Source organism: Mobula hypostoma, chromosome 2 (genome assembly GCF_963921235.1).
Source record: "Mobula hypostoma chromosome 2, sMobHyp1.1, whole genome shotgun sequence".
Lineage (NCBI taxonomy): Eukaryota > Metazoa > Chordata > Chondrichthyes > Myliobatiformes > Myliobatidae > Mobula > Mobula hypostoma.
Genome location: NC_086098.1, coordinates 30,957,906 through 30,971,663, shown reverse-complemented (window position 1 = coordinate 30,971,663; position 13,758 = coordinate 30,957,906). Strand labels below are relative to the sequence as shown.

General features: G+C 41.6%; 1 protein-coding gene across 2 annotated transcripts in view; it reads left to right on the top strand.

Moving 5' to 3' along the window:
* The window catches only part of ptchd4 (patched domain containing 4), a 111,824-nt gene that overhangs the window by 25,787 nt on the left and 72,279 nt on the right, over positions 1–13,758 (top strand). The window lies entirely within an intron of this gene.

Here is a 13,758-nt window from a genome sequence, read left to right as displayed (position 1 = left end):
GATTAGAAGTCATGGGATCACTTGGATTATTGATACAATATTTGCTAAGAGAAGTGATTACTTCCAAGGGTTTAGATGGGGCAGAGTTTGTTAAGTGTGTCCAGGACGGATTCCTATCACAGTATGTGGACAGGCCGACTAGGGGGAATGCTGTACTAGATCTAGTACTAGGTAATGAACCAGGTCACAGGTCAGTGTGTGAGCATCTGAGGGACAGTGACCACTGCTCCCTGGCCTTTAGCATTATCATGGAAAAGGACAGAATCAGAGAGGACAGGAAAATTTTTAATTGGGGAAGGGCAAATTATGAGCCTATAAAGCTAAAACTTGCGGGTGTGTATTGGGATGATGTTTTTGCAGGGAAATGTACTATGGACATGTGGTTGATGTTGTGACGAGAATACACATAAAATTAAGATGTTTGCTGGCCTGGGCTAGCATCAGTGGCATCAGCAGTTGGTCTGCCACCTGCCCTCAGGGGAAGGAGAGATAAGGAACAATGGAGCAGCGTCTGGAGATGTGTAATGAAGGGACGGGGGAGAGAGAGCTGTCTGGAGCGGCTCCCCCCTTTGAACCTTGAACTGTTTGAAGTGATGGATAGGCGATACCCCAGCACGGGGATAAAAAGGGACCAGTTCGCTAAGGCGACACACACACACACACACCACCTGAGGTAATGAGACCCTGGAAGCGGTGCGCCTCTCACGAAGGGGGTGAGAAGTACCAGACAACGGCCAGGGTGGAAAGGTACGATCAGCGGGAACCCGGTGTGTGTCCACCCTTGCCTGGGTGCCGGGTTCACTGCAGAGGATCGACCGCATCTGGAGGAGGGGTCACAGTCGGTGACCTCAGGTGACATCACCAAGGACCCGCCCAAAAGTTGCTTGTGAGCCATCTCGCCGGTCTGTGAGTGAAGCAGTGTCTGAATGATCAGTTGTTCCTGTTCTATCTCTCTCTTCCCCCCACGTTGTCCATCGCCATGGCAACGATTACTGCGAACTGAACTTTGAGTCACTTTGAAATTTGGTCATTTACCTCTAGACAACGATAGAGCTTGATTAATGCTGTTATCTTAATTCTGTGCACATGTGTGTTTATCATCGCTGAACTGTTGCATTTATTATCCTTTCGATTACTGTGTTGCTTGTTTCTTTAATAAAACTTTCTTAGTTCTAGTACTCCAGACTCCAACCGAGTGATCCATTTCTGCTGGTTTGGCAACCCAGTTACGGGGTACGTAACAATGTTCAGAGATCTCTTGCAGGATGTTAGGGATAAATTTGTCCCGGTGAGGAGGGTAAAGAATGGTAGGGTGAAGGAACCATGGGTGACAAGTGAGGTGGAAGAAGGCAGCATACATGAGGTTTAGGAAGCAAGGATCAGATGGGTCTATTCAGGAATATAAGGAAGCAAGAAAGGAGCTTAAGAAGGGGCCGAGAAGAGCAAGAAGGGGGCATGAGAAGGCCTTGGCGAGTAGGGTAAAGGAAAACCCCAAGGCATTCTTCAATTATGTGAAGAAAAAAAGGATGACAGGAGTGAAGGTGGGACCAATTAGAGATAAAGGTGGGAAGATGTGCCTGGAGGCTGTGGAAGTGAGCAAGGTCCTCAATGAATACTTCTCTTCGGTATTCACCAATGAGAGGGAACTTGATGATGGTGAGGACAATATGAGTGAGGTTGATGTTCTGGAGCATGTTGATATTAAGGGAGAGGAGGTGTTAAAATACATTAGGACAGATAAGTCCCCGGGGCCTGACGGAATATTCCCCAGGCTGCTCCACGAGGCGAGAGAAGAGATTGCTGAGCCTCTGGCTAGGATCTTTATGTCCTCGTTGTCCACGGGAATGGTACCGGAGGATTGGAGGGAGGCGAATGTTGTCCCCTTGTTCAAAAAAGGTAGTAGGGATAGTCCAGGTAATTATAGACCAGTGAGCCTTACGTCTGTGGTGGGAAAGCTGTTGGAAAAGATTCTTAGGGATAGGATCTCTGGGCATTTAGAGAATCATGGTCTGATCAGGGACAGTCAGTATGGCTTTGTGAAGGGCATATTGTGTCTAACAAGCCTGATAGAGTTCCTTGAGGAGGTGACCAGGCATATAGATGAGGGTAGTGCAGTGGATGTGATCTATATCGATTTTAGTAAGGCACTTGACAAGGTTCCACACGGTAGGCTTATTCAGAAAGTCAGAAGGCATGGGATCCAGGGAAGTTTGGCCAGGTGGATTCAGAATAGGCTTGCCTGCAGAAGGCAGAGGGTCATGGTGGAGGGAGTACATTCAGATTGGAGGATTGTGACTAGTGGTGTCCCACAAGGATCTGTTCTGGGACCTCTACTTTTTGTGATTTTTATTAACGACCTGGAAGTGGGGTAGAAGGGTGGGTTGGCAAGTTTGCAGATGACACAAAGGTTGGTGGTGTTGTAGATAGTGTAGAGGATTGTCAAAGATTGCAGAGAGACATTGATAGGATGCAGAAGTGGGCTGAGAAGTGGCAGATGGAGTTCAACCCGGAGAAGTATGAGGTGGTACACTTTGGAAGGACAAACTCCAAGGCAGAGTACAAAGTAAATGGCAGGATACTTGGTAGTGTGGAGGAGCAGAGGGATCTTGGGGTACATGTCCACAGATTCCTGAAAGTTGCCTCACAGGTGGATAGGGTAGTTAAGAAAGCTTAGCTTTCATAAGTCGAGGGATAGAGTTTAAGAGTCGCGATGTAATGATGCAGCTCTATAAAACTCTGTTTAGGTCACATTTGGAGTACTGTGTCCAGTTCTGGTCGTCTCACTATAGGAAGGATGTGGAAGCATTGGAAAGGGTACAGAGGAGATTTACCAGGATGCTGCCTGGTTTAGAGAGTATGGATTATGATCAGAGATTAAGGGAGCTAGGGCTTTACTCTCTGGAGAGAAGCAGGATGAGAGGAGATGTGATAGCCGTGTACAAGATAATAAGAGGAATAGATAGAGTGGATAGCCAGCGCCTCTTCCCCAGGGCACCACTGCTCAATACAAGAGGACATGGCTTTAAGGTAAGGGGTGGGAAGTTCAAAGGGGATATTAGAGAAAGGTTTTTTACTCAGAGAGTGGTTGGTGCGTGGAATGCACTGCCTGAGTCAGTGGTGGAGGCAGATAGAGACTACTAGACAGCTATATGGAGGAATTTAAGGTGGGGGGGCTTATATGGGAGGCAGGGTTTGAGGGTCGGCACAACATTGTGGGCCGTGGGGCCTGTACTGTGCTGTACTATTCTATGTTCTATGTATGTTAGAAAGAGAGGGGAGAGAGGTTTACACTCTGGGAGCTGGGAGGTGAATTTCCTCCATCTACACACCAATCCAGACAATGACCGGTAAAGGCCCTCTGCATCAACAATTTCAAGGTTTGCTGATGGCAAGAAAACCCAAGAATGTACAAAATAATGATGAAGTCCTGATGAAGGGTCTCAGCCCGAAATATCGACTGTTTACTCTTTTCCATTGAAGGTGCCTGGCCTGCTGAGTTCCTCCAGCATTTTGTATGTGCTGCTACAAAATACTGAAGTGTGCAGAATAATTTTTAGGCAGTAATAGGCCAAAATGGACTGACGCATAGTAAAATTATCTTATTGCAAGGTGATACTCTTTGAAAAGAAGAATAACAAGATGCCGAACAACCCGAGTAGCACAATGGAACAGGGAGACCCTACAGACTATACTGTACATGATTTTTTGAAGTCTGTTTAAAAAAAAACAGGTATAGTCCTCATGAAATATAAATAAAGAACCTCAGAATAATTTGTCTGGCTAGGCTGCATGTGTGGCAAGTGAAAGTGAGTTAGCATTTTTATCAGATTGGGAATAGAGGTAGGGAACAATGAACAATATGCTGGAGGAACTCAGCAGGTTGAGGAGCAGCTGTGGGAGGAAAGGAATTGCAAGCATTGCAGGTTGAAACCCTGCATCAGAACTGAGAGCGAGTTTCATATAAGGAAGACAAGGTGAGTGGTGAGAAAGGCTTCTGAGGTGACTGGTGGACTAAGGAGGTGGCGAGATGACGGGAAGGTGGCACAAGGTAGGGGAGGTGAGCAGGGTTGAAATTGGGAGACGGTGGAAGGTGAATGATGATTGGAGGCAGAATAAAGAGGGGGGAAAATGAGAGAGGCAATAAAACAGATGGAGCAAGGTGGGTGGAGGGGAGCGTGGAGATAGCAGGCAGCAAGCAGGAATACAATGGACTACCAGAGTTGGATTCAGATGTAAAGGCATTGAAAATGAGACCCTTTAGGGGTGAGGTGAATAACAGTTGGGACCAGAAGGAGGGTGGGGTGGTGGACACCTGTGTGTAAAGTTGGTGGATGGACCCGGGAAGGTGAAGGAATGTTGGGGCAAGATGGGAAAGGGAACAAAAACTAGAGAACTCGAGGATGTGGAGGGAGGTAAAGTGGGAAGAGGGGAAGCAAAGGGAAAAGGAAGACATAACTAAAATTGGAAGACTCAATATTCATGCCATTGAGTTGTAGACTACACAAGAGGAATATAAAAAGTTGCTTTACCAGTTTTCACTGGGCTTCATCCTGGCAGTTTAGCATGCAAAGGATGGACAGGTCAATGTGGGAATGGGAAGGGGAGTTGAAATGGTCTGCAAATGCAGCACAGGATGCCCATTGTAGACTAAATGTAGGTGCTCTGCAGAATGGTCACCAAGTCTGTACTTGGTCACCTCGATGTGGTGGAGGCCATATTAGGAGCTCCAAATGCTGTATTCAGGTTGGAGGAGATGCATGTGAACCTTTCCCTCACCATGAAGGACTGTTTAGGTCTTTGGATGGCAGTGAATAGGACAATGTAATGCCAAGTGTTAGTTCTACTGCTAGGCTGGGTGGGGAAGTGCTGGGGGTAAGGAAGGATTGAGGGTAGAGTGATGGAATCTGGAGCAACAAACAACTTGCTAAAAGAACTCAGAAAGTCAAGCAACATCTGTGGGGGAAAATCTCAGAGAAGGGAGATGGCTGGTATAAAGAGGAGAAAGAGAGTGGTGAGATAGGAAACCATGGTGATAGGTGGATATTGTCCCATATCATAGTAACTCTTGACTCTACAGAATTGGAATTTAAATTGGTTTATTGTTATCACATGTACGGAGATACAGTGAAAATCTTGCTTTGCATATTGCTCATGCAGATTAGATTATCTCATAGTGCATTTAAGCAGGACAAAATAAAAGAATAACAGTGCAATAAAAAATAAAACAACTACAGAGAAAGTGCAGTGTAGATAAGCAATAAGGTACAAGATCATAACCAGGTAGATTGTGAGTCTAACTTGAGAACTTCTAACTTTATAGTAGGAAACTATTTAGTAATCTCATACTGTAGGGTAGAAACTGTCCTTGAGAGAATACCCACAGTGGGTCGGGTTTTTAATTGTGCTGGCTGCTTTACTGAGGCAATGAGAAGTATAGACATCAAAGGTATATGGGTACAAAATCAACAAAATAATGCTGAACCTTTTTAGAGAATGGTTAGGTCCCTGCTGGAATGCTGCGTTTATTTCCAGCTCTCACAGTCCTGGGGAGATGTCAAGGCCATAACAAAACGGTCTACGAATGCTTACCGGATGAGTTTCACGAGTGAACCACTTATTCCACATTGGGAGAATGGAGAAACTGGGTTGTTCTTCTTAAAGTAGCACAGGTTAGGGGGTTGAATAAGATTGTATAAAATAATGAAACAATATGATATGAGTAAATAAAAAAGGAACATCAATAGTGGAAAGGGATATCAGTAAACAGAAAAAAAACATGCATTTAAGATAAAAGATCAAAGCGCACAGATGATATAAGAAAACAATTTGTGTTAAACATTTTGTGACCTAGAATGCATTGCCTGAAAGTGTATTGGAAATAAATTCAATAGTTACATTCAAAGGTAAGTTACATAAAGTGCTGGAAGCAAAAAATAAATAATATACAGAGCCTTAGAGAAGACCAAATAGTGACATTGGCTGGTTAGCTCGACCACTGACCTATAACGGTACTGTGGGATAAATGGCCTTCTTCTGTGCTATGTCATTCTGTGAATCAGTGATTCTTGAGGTTAATGTTGTCTAGGATGCCAAGGCAATTCCGTCAATCTCCCTCAGATATTGTCATGAGACCTTTTATTCTGAAGTAGAGGTCAGACAGGCCCTTGATTAGCATCTTATCTGTTCTGTGCTGCATCACAGTGTTAGCATATATTATGCGATGAAATTACTGGGGTAATATTTAAATCTTTGGAGCGCTACTCTAACCAATGGCCAATAAAAGACTATAAGACCATAAAACATAGGAGTAGAATTTTGTCATTCAGCCCATCGAGTCTGCTCTGCTACTTTATCATCTCTTCTTATTCTTCTATACTCCAGTGAATACAGGCCTAGAACCATCAAACACCCTTCATATGTTAAACCTTTCATTCCTGGGATCATTCTCATGAACTTCCTCTAGACCCTTCCCAATCCCAGCACATCCTTTCTTAGATAAGGGGCCCAAAACTGCTCACAATATTCTAAGTGCTGTCTAACCAATGCCTTAAAAAGCAGTATATCCCTGCTTTTGTATTCCAGCTCTCTTTAAATGAATGTTAACATTGCATTTCCCTTCCCTACCACTGGCTCAACCTGTGAGTTAACCTTTAGGGAATCCTGCATGAGGACTCCCAAGTCCCCCTGCACTTCTGATTTTAGAATTTTCTCCCCGTTTAGAAAATAGTCGACACTTTTATTACAAACACCAGAAAGTCTGCAGATGCTGGAAATCCAAAGCAACACACACAAAATGCTGGAGGAACTCAGCAGGCCGGGCAGCATTGATGGAAAAAAGTATAGTCGATGTTTCAGGCTGAAACTCTTCTTCAGGACTGATCTCACAACCTGCCTGTATATAACTGCCATCAGGATCTTTTTGCCCTTGCAGTTTCTTAACTCTACATGCAAGGATGCTACATCTTCCAATCCTATATCACCTCATTTTACGGATTTGATTTCAGTTTTTTCCAGTTGAGCCATCCCACCCTCTCTGTTACCTTTAATGTAACAGCAAAACCATATTGTCGGTTACAGCAAAAATTATGTCTGGCCAAATCAAAATGCTGAATACACCAGTCCTTTTTTAAAAATAATAGAGGAATGTCAAAAAAATGTGTTGAATTCCTTTGCTATAGTGACAGGGCAGTGTTTAGTGCTGCTGCTTCACTGAATTCTGACCTTGGCTGCTGTCAGTGAGGAGAATGCATGTGATCAGAAAGTTTTCTCTTGGTGTTCCTGTCTCCTTCCGCATACCAGAACGTGTTGATAAGTTAATTAACAACTATAAATCACGTCTAGTGTGGCTTAATGCCAAAATAAAAAGAAAAGGGATTTGATTAGCATGTGAGAGAGAGAATGAATTGTGTGTTTAATAAAGGAAATAAAAAGAAAAGGAATTGTACTCAGGGGATTGTTCCTTGGAAGCTGTCGTGGGCCCAGCGGGCTAAATGTGTTATTATAACATAACGTTTTTATAATTCTGACTGGAAAAAATAGTTTTTTCTCTAGAAATAAACTTAAAATAGTTATTTAAAAACAAGTTATTTTCATATGATCATTTCACATTTTCTTGTGAATGAGATCATTCAGCCCATTGAATTTATTTAATTAATTAACTCTTAATTGAAATAACTCTCAGAGCAATCCTGTCAATTCCATTCCTACTTATTTCTCCATAATGTACTCACTTATACGTGCCTATTAACAATCCACGGATGCTGCCCGACCTGCTAAGTTCCTCCAGCGTGTTGTGCGTGTTGCTTTGACCCCAGGGTCTGCACAGTATTTTGTGTTCAGCGTTCTCCCACTGCCCTCCAACACCAGGGGTATTTTACAGCAGTCCATTAGCATGTCTTTGGGTGTGGGTGAGGGGGCACCGGAGGGACACCCATCTTGTCACAGGGGGAACATGCAAACTCCACAGGAACAGCACCAGAGGTCAGAAGGAGATCTGGATTGCTGAAGCTGTAAGTCGGCTGCATTGCAACACCACAGTGCCATCCAAAGTTAGAGAATGCACAGAACCAGTGGAAGGAGTTCATATTATTTTGTTTGAATGCATTTGTCTGACAGCCTCCAATGTGAATTTGCCTCTGTTATCTCAAATTATTAATTGTCTTTCCTTATGGGTCTTGACTACTGTAATGGAATTTCTACAATATGACACTATAACAAAGGAAATCTTTCCCATTAGCACACACGTAAAGTGAGCACTACTCAGGGATTTGAACCGTCTCAGAAGCAGAATTTCAACCAGGTTTATGACCATTGACGTATGTCGTGAAATTTGTTGTTTTACAGCAGCAGAATAGTGCAATACATTAAACAGTACTATAAATTAAAACAAGAAATATGAAAAATAAAGAAGCAGTTTAAGAAGAGAATAAAAGGTGCAGTAGTATTGGTGGGTTCATAGTCCATTCAGAAATCTGATGGCAAAGGGAAAGAAGCCAATGGGAGTAGGCTGCACCTGTCCATTCACCTCTTCCCTCACCTCCATTCAGGGCCTCAAACAGTTCTTCCAGGTGAGGCAACACTTCACCTGCAAATTTTTTGGGGTTGTCTATCATATCTGGTGCCCCCGATGTAACTTCCTCTAAATTGTGGAGACCTGACGTAAAATGGGAAACCACTTAGTCAAGCACCTCCGCTCCATCTGCCAAAGGTGGAATTTCCCAGTGGCCAGACATTTCAATTCCCATGCCATTCCGACATGTCAATATGTGGCCTCCTCTTTTGCCAATCTGAGGCTACCCTCAGGGTGGAAGGAAAACACTTTATATTCTGTCTAGGTAGCCTCCAACCTGATTGTATGAATATCGATTTCTCCTTCCAGTAATTTTTTATTTTCCCTCACCCTTCCCTCTTTTTCTATTCCCCACTCTGGCCTCTTACCTTTTCTCCTCATCTGGCTATCACCTCCCCCTGGTGCACCTCCTTCTTCTCTTTCTCCCATGGTCCATTCTCCACTGCTTTCTGATTCCTTCTTCTCCAAACCTTTACGTTTCCCACCCACCTGGCTTCACCTATCACCTTCCAGCTTGTCCTCCTTCCCCTCCCTCACCTTTTTATTCTGACAGCTTCTCCTTTCATCTTTAGTCCCGAAGAAGGGTCTTAGCCCAAAACATCAGCAGTTTATTCACTTCCATAGACACTGCTTGACCTGCTGAGTTCCTCAAGCATTTTGTGTGTGTTGCTCTGGATTTCCAGCATCTGCAGAATCTATAGATTAGATTAGATTAGATTCAACTTTATTGTCATTGTGCCGAGTACAGATACAAAGCCAATGAAATGCAGTTAGCATCTGACCAGAAATGCAAGGAATAGTGTTATTTACAAAATAACTGCGAGTAAAAAGTAAGTGCTACAGCACACAAATATAAAAGTACTGAGACAGTACAATATGGGTGCAATACTGCTTAGCGCTGTGATGTGAGGTTCAGCAGGGTCACAGCCTCAGGGAAGAAGCTCTTCCTGTGCCTGCTGGTGCGGGAATGGAGGCTCCTGTAGCGCCTACCAGATGGGAGGAGAGTAAAAAGTCCATGGTTAGGGTGAGCTGCATCCTTGATAATGCTTTTCACCCTGCCCAGGCAGCATTTATAGTAGATGTTCTCAATGGTGGGCAATTGGTTGTCGATAATCCGCTGGGCAGTTTTCACCACATGCTGGAATGCTTTGCGGTCCGATACAGGACAATTGCCATACCACACTGAGATGCAATTGGTACAGTGATAAAAGTCCATGAGTAACCTGGGACAGAGGTGAGCTTTCTTGATGCTCCACAGGAAATAAAGGTGCTGTGTAGTGTTTATAATGAGAGTTTTATGCACTGAATTAATTCCAAACCTGGATTGCAGTGTTATGAGTTCTCAAATAAATCCAGTTAGTGTTTTCACACTGGGAAAACCCATTTTGTCTCAAAATTAGTCAGAACTCCACATTGAACAAATAGACCAGTTTATCTGCTGTATAAAATTTGCAGAATTTTAATCTGAATTTGTATACAGCTATCTACGGGAGAAAATAGCCATTCCCTTCCAATACGTAAACATAAGAGATTCTGCAGATGCTGGAAGTCCAGAACAAACACATACAAAATGCTGAAGGAACTCAGCAGGTCAGGCAATGTCTATGGAAATGAATCCATAGATTGGTAATCCTGATGAAGGGTCTCGGCCCAAAACGTTGACTGTTTATTCATTTCCATAGATGCTGACCTGCACTTCTCTGTTTCATTGACTGCTTCAAATCATCCAAATTATACTGTTTCAGGAAGATGAGAGCTGAAGAGGATAATCTATTAGGCATGGTTTTGTCATGTGATTTTGATTGACTAAGGAACGATACAGAAATAACATTACACGACTCCTTCCCTTTGATGTTAACTTCCAGAAAGCGTATAAAATGATAAATGTAAAAGTGATTAACAGTAGTTCTGATATAAGTAATTGATTTTTTTGAGAAGAGAACGCTTTTATAGTGGCCACTTTATTACACCTGTACACTTGCTTGTTAATGCAAATATTTAATCAGCCAATCTTGTGGCAGTAACTCAATGCATTAAAGCACGTAGACCTGGTCAAGAGGTTCAGTTCTTGTTCAGACCAAACATCAGAATGGGAAGAATTGTGATTTAAGTAACTTTGACCATAGAATGATTGTTGGCGCTAGACGGGGTGATTTGAGAATCACAGAAACTGCCGACCTCTTGGGTTTTTCACACTCGGTAGTCTCTAGAGTTACAGAGAATGGTGTGGATAAGGAAAAAACATCCAGTGGGCAATAGTTCTGTGGGTGAAAATGCCTTGTTGATGAGAGAGTATAGATTTTTGTGAATAAAATGGTGTGAGGCATTTTACGTTTAAGAGAAACGATAACAACTCATTTATTGTAATCAAAATACTGAACACAGAGCATGGTAACACATGGTAACAATACCTTACATGATTACATTATTACATCAGACCAGCCTGTTAAAGTGAATCCAACTCAATGTCAGTGGTTGTGAATCATGTACATCTCCACCAATTACATTACCCTAGAAGAGGTCAAAGGAGAATGGCCAAACTGGTTCAATCTGAGAAGAAGGTGACAGAAACTCAAATATCTGCGTGTTACAACACTGGTGTACAAAAGAGCATCTCTGAATGTACTTTATTAAGTACAGGAGGTGCTTATTATAGTGGCCACTGAGCGCAGGAAGGTTTTCAACACTTCACAAGCAATATATCTACAGTGACTGATGTTGTGTATTTAATATTTCAGTAATATTTGAGTAGTATTGTAAATATACTTCATTACAGGTTACATGTAAAAGCATGTGAATGGCATGCATCATCATGTCACCGCGTCATACGTGCAGACCTCACTTAAAATAAAAATGAACATACATGAGTTATCTCCTGGCTCCCTTGTTTTTCTTTCAATTAATTTTTATTTTTTGGAGTAACAAAACAAAATAGCTGTAAGTTACAAGTGCTGGAAATACTCTGTTATCTCTGCCCGGCCTATTGAGTAGTTACAGCATGACAGCTTTTATTTTAGTTTTTCAGAGTTGCTGTAACAAATACTATATAATGGTTCTTTTTTTTTTCTTTTTCACTCTGTTTTACCTATCTTTGGATGTCTTTGCAAATTTCTGTATTTTATGTTTATGGCCCATCAAATACCTAAATGCTTAAACATTTTACTAAAGATCTGCGTTTAAAGCAAACAGCTTGATTCTCAGACATTAAAGACAAATATATTGATAAAAATTCTTGACAGCTGTATCAATTTAAATTCAGATGTTATTTCTGTGCACAAAAATTATCCTTAATCTCCTTTGTAACATGAAAAAAAAATTGCTAATCTACACCCTGGAGAAAAATAATTTTTCTCTGCAACATCTGTTTGATTGAGTTCAAATAATTTCTCCTGTGGCTTCTTTTTCCAATTAAAATTCTTCTGTTTTATTGGCTATAACAACATCTAATATTGGTAAGAAAGCTAAGTATTCTTCTAAAACATGAACAAAATACCATAATGAGTCAAACATCGATGATCATAATGCTAGTTGTTGACATTTATAATTATGCTTCAGTACTATTCTTTGAGAAGCACCCTGGTATACTTTATTTGACTATTGTTAATGTATAGCCTTTCTGATTGCTACATCAGAATGACAATTTGGGACCATACCTTAATGTACAGAGAAACATTTAAGTTTTCCAATTCTCATAAATATCTGATAATTTTAAGCTTGCTAGTTAGTAAACCTGGCAACAGCCTCATCAAAATAGTTTGAAATTAGGCGAGGAAACCGTTTCATTGAAAATGTCACAACACTTTTTAAATTTAATGTTGTACTAGTGTGTCCAAGGCACATTAACCCAATTATACACTGCATAAAGTGTATATATTGTCATGACAATATTTCCTTCAATGTCAGCAAAACAAAAGAGCTAGTCATCAACTTCAGCAAGGGACTGGTGCACCTGCTCCTGTTTACATCAACAGTGCTGAGGTCAAAGTTCTTAGGCGTGAACCTCAGAATGGTTTGTCCAACCATGTAGATACCACAGCTAAGGAAACTCGCCAATGCCTCTACTTCTTCAGGTGACGAAGGAAATTTGGCATGTGCCCTTTGACCAGTGCCAATTTTTATCAATGCACTATAGAAGCCATCTTATCCAATGCATTGTGGCTTGGAACGGAAGCTGCTCTGCCCATGACCCCAAGAAATTGCAGGGAGTTCTGAACATCACGGAAACCAGTCCTCCCTCCATGGAGTCCACACTTCTTGCAGCCTCAGCAAAGCAGCAAACATCGTCAAAGATCCCACCCTCCCGGGTACTCTTCTCCTCCCTCCCATCAGGCAGGAGATACAAAAGCCTAAGAGCATATAGAAACATAGAAACATAGAAAACCTACAGCACAACACAGGCCCTTCATCCCACAATGCTGTGCAGAACATGTACATGAGCGTTACCCATAGCCCTCTATTTTTCTAAGCTGCATGTACTATCAGGCTCAAGGACAGCTTTCCACCCTGCTATTGAAATGTTCCATAGTACGATGATATGAACTTATGACTTCACAATTTACCTCGTTGTGAACTTGCACCTTACTGTTTACCTGAATTTCATTTTCTCTGCACTGTAACACTCTGTTATTGTTTTACCTGGATCTACCTCAATGAACCACGGTAATGATTTCATCTGCACGAACGGTGCGCAAGACATGCTTTTTACTGAACCTCAGTAAATGTAGCAATAATAAAACAATTTACCAGTTTATTATCTGCCAATCTGTACATTATTTCTACTCCCCAGACGTCTACAATTTTATTTGTAATACTTGTTATACAAGTGGTTCGAAGTTATATCAAATAATTTTGCATATTTCCACCATTACCAGCATTTTTCTATCATAATGAGCATATTGGTATCTGTAAAAGATACTTCACACAGACAGTAAAATATTTGCAGCAAATGATTGAGTTGAATGAATGATATTTATGTACCTCTTTTTTATTTTAATAACGTTATTACAACAGTTGAAATAAATTGATTTTTATACACATGCAGTATCATGAAGTAGTGAAAAGAAAAATGTACACTAGAAATTTTTTGATTGCAGGATCAAACAAATGAAGGTATTTTTATAAGAAAAGTAAGATTTAAGAGATCCAGTTCTGCGATTGAAAATGTCTTTGGGGCAGCAATAACATTTCCC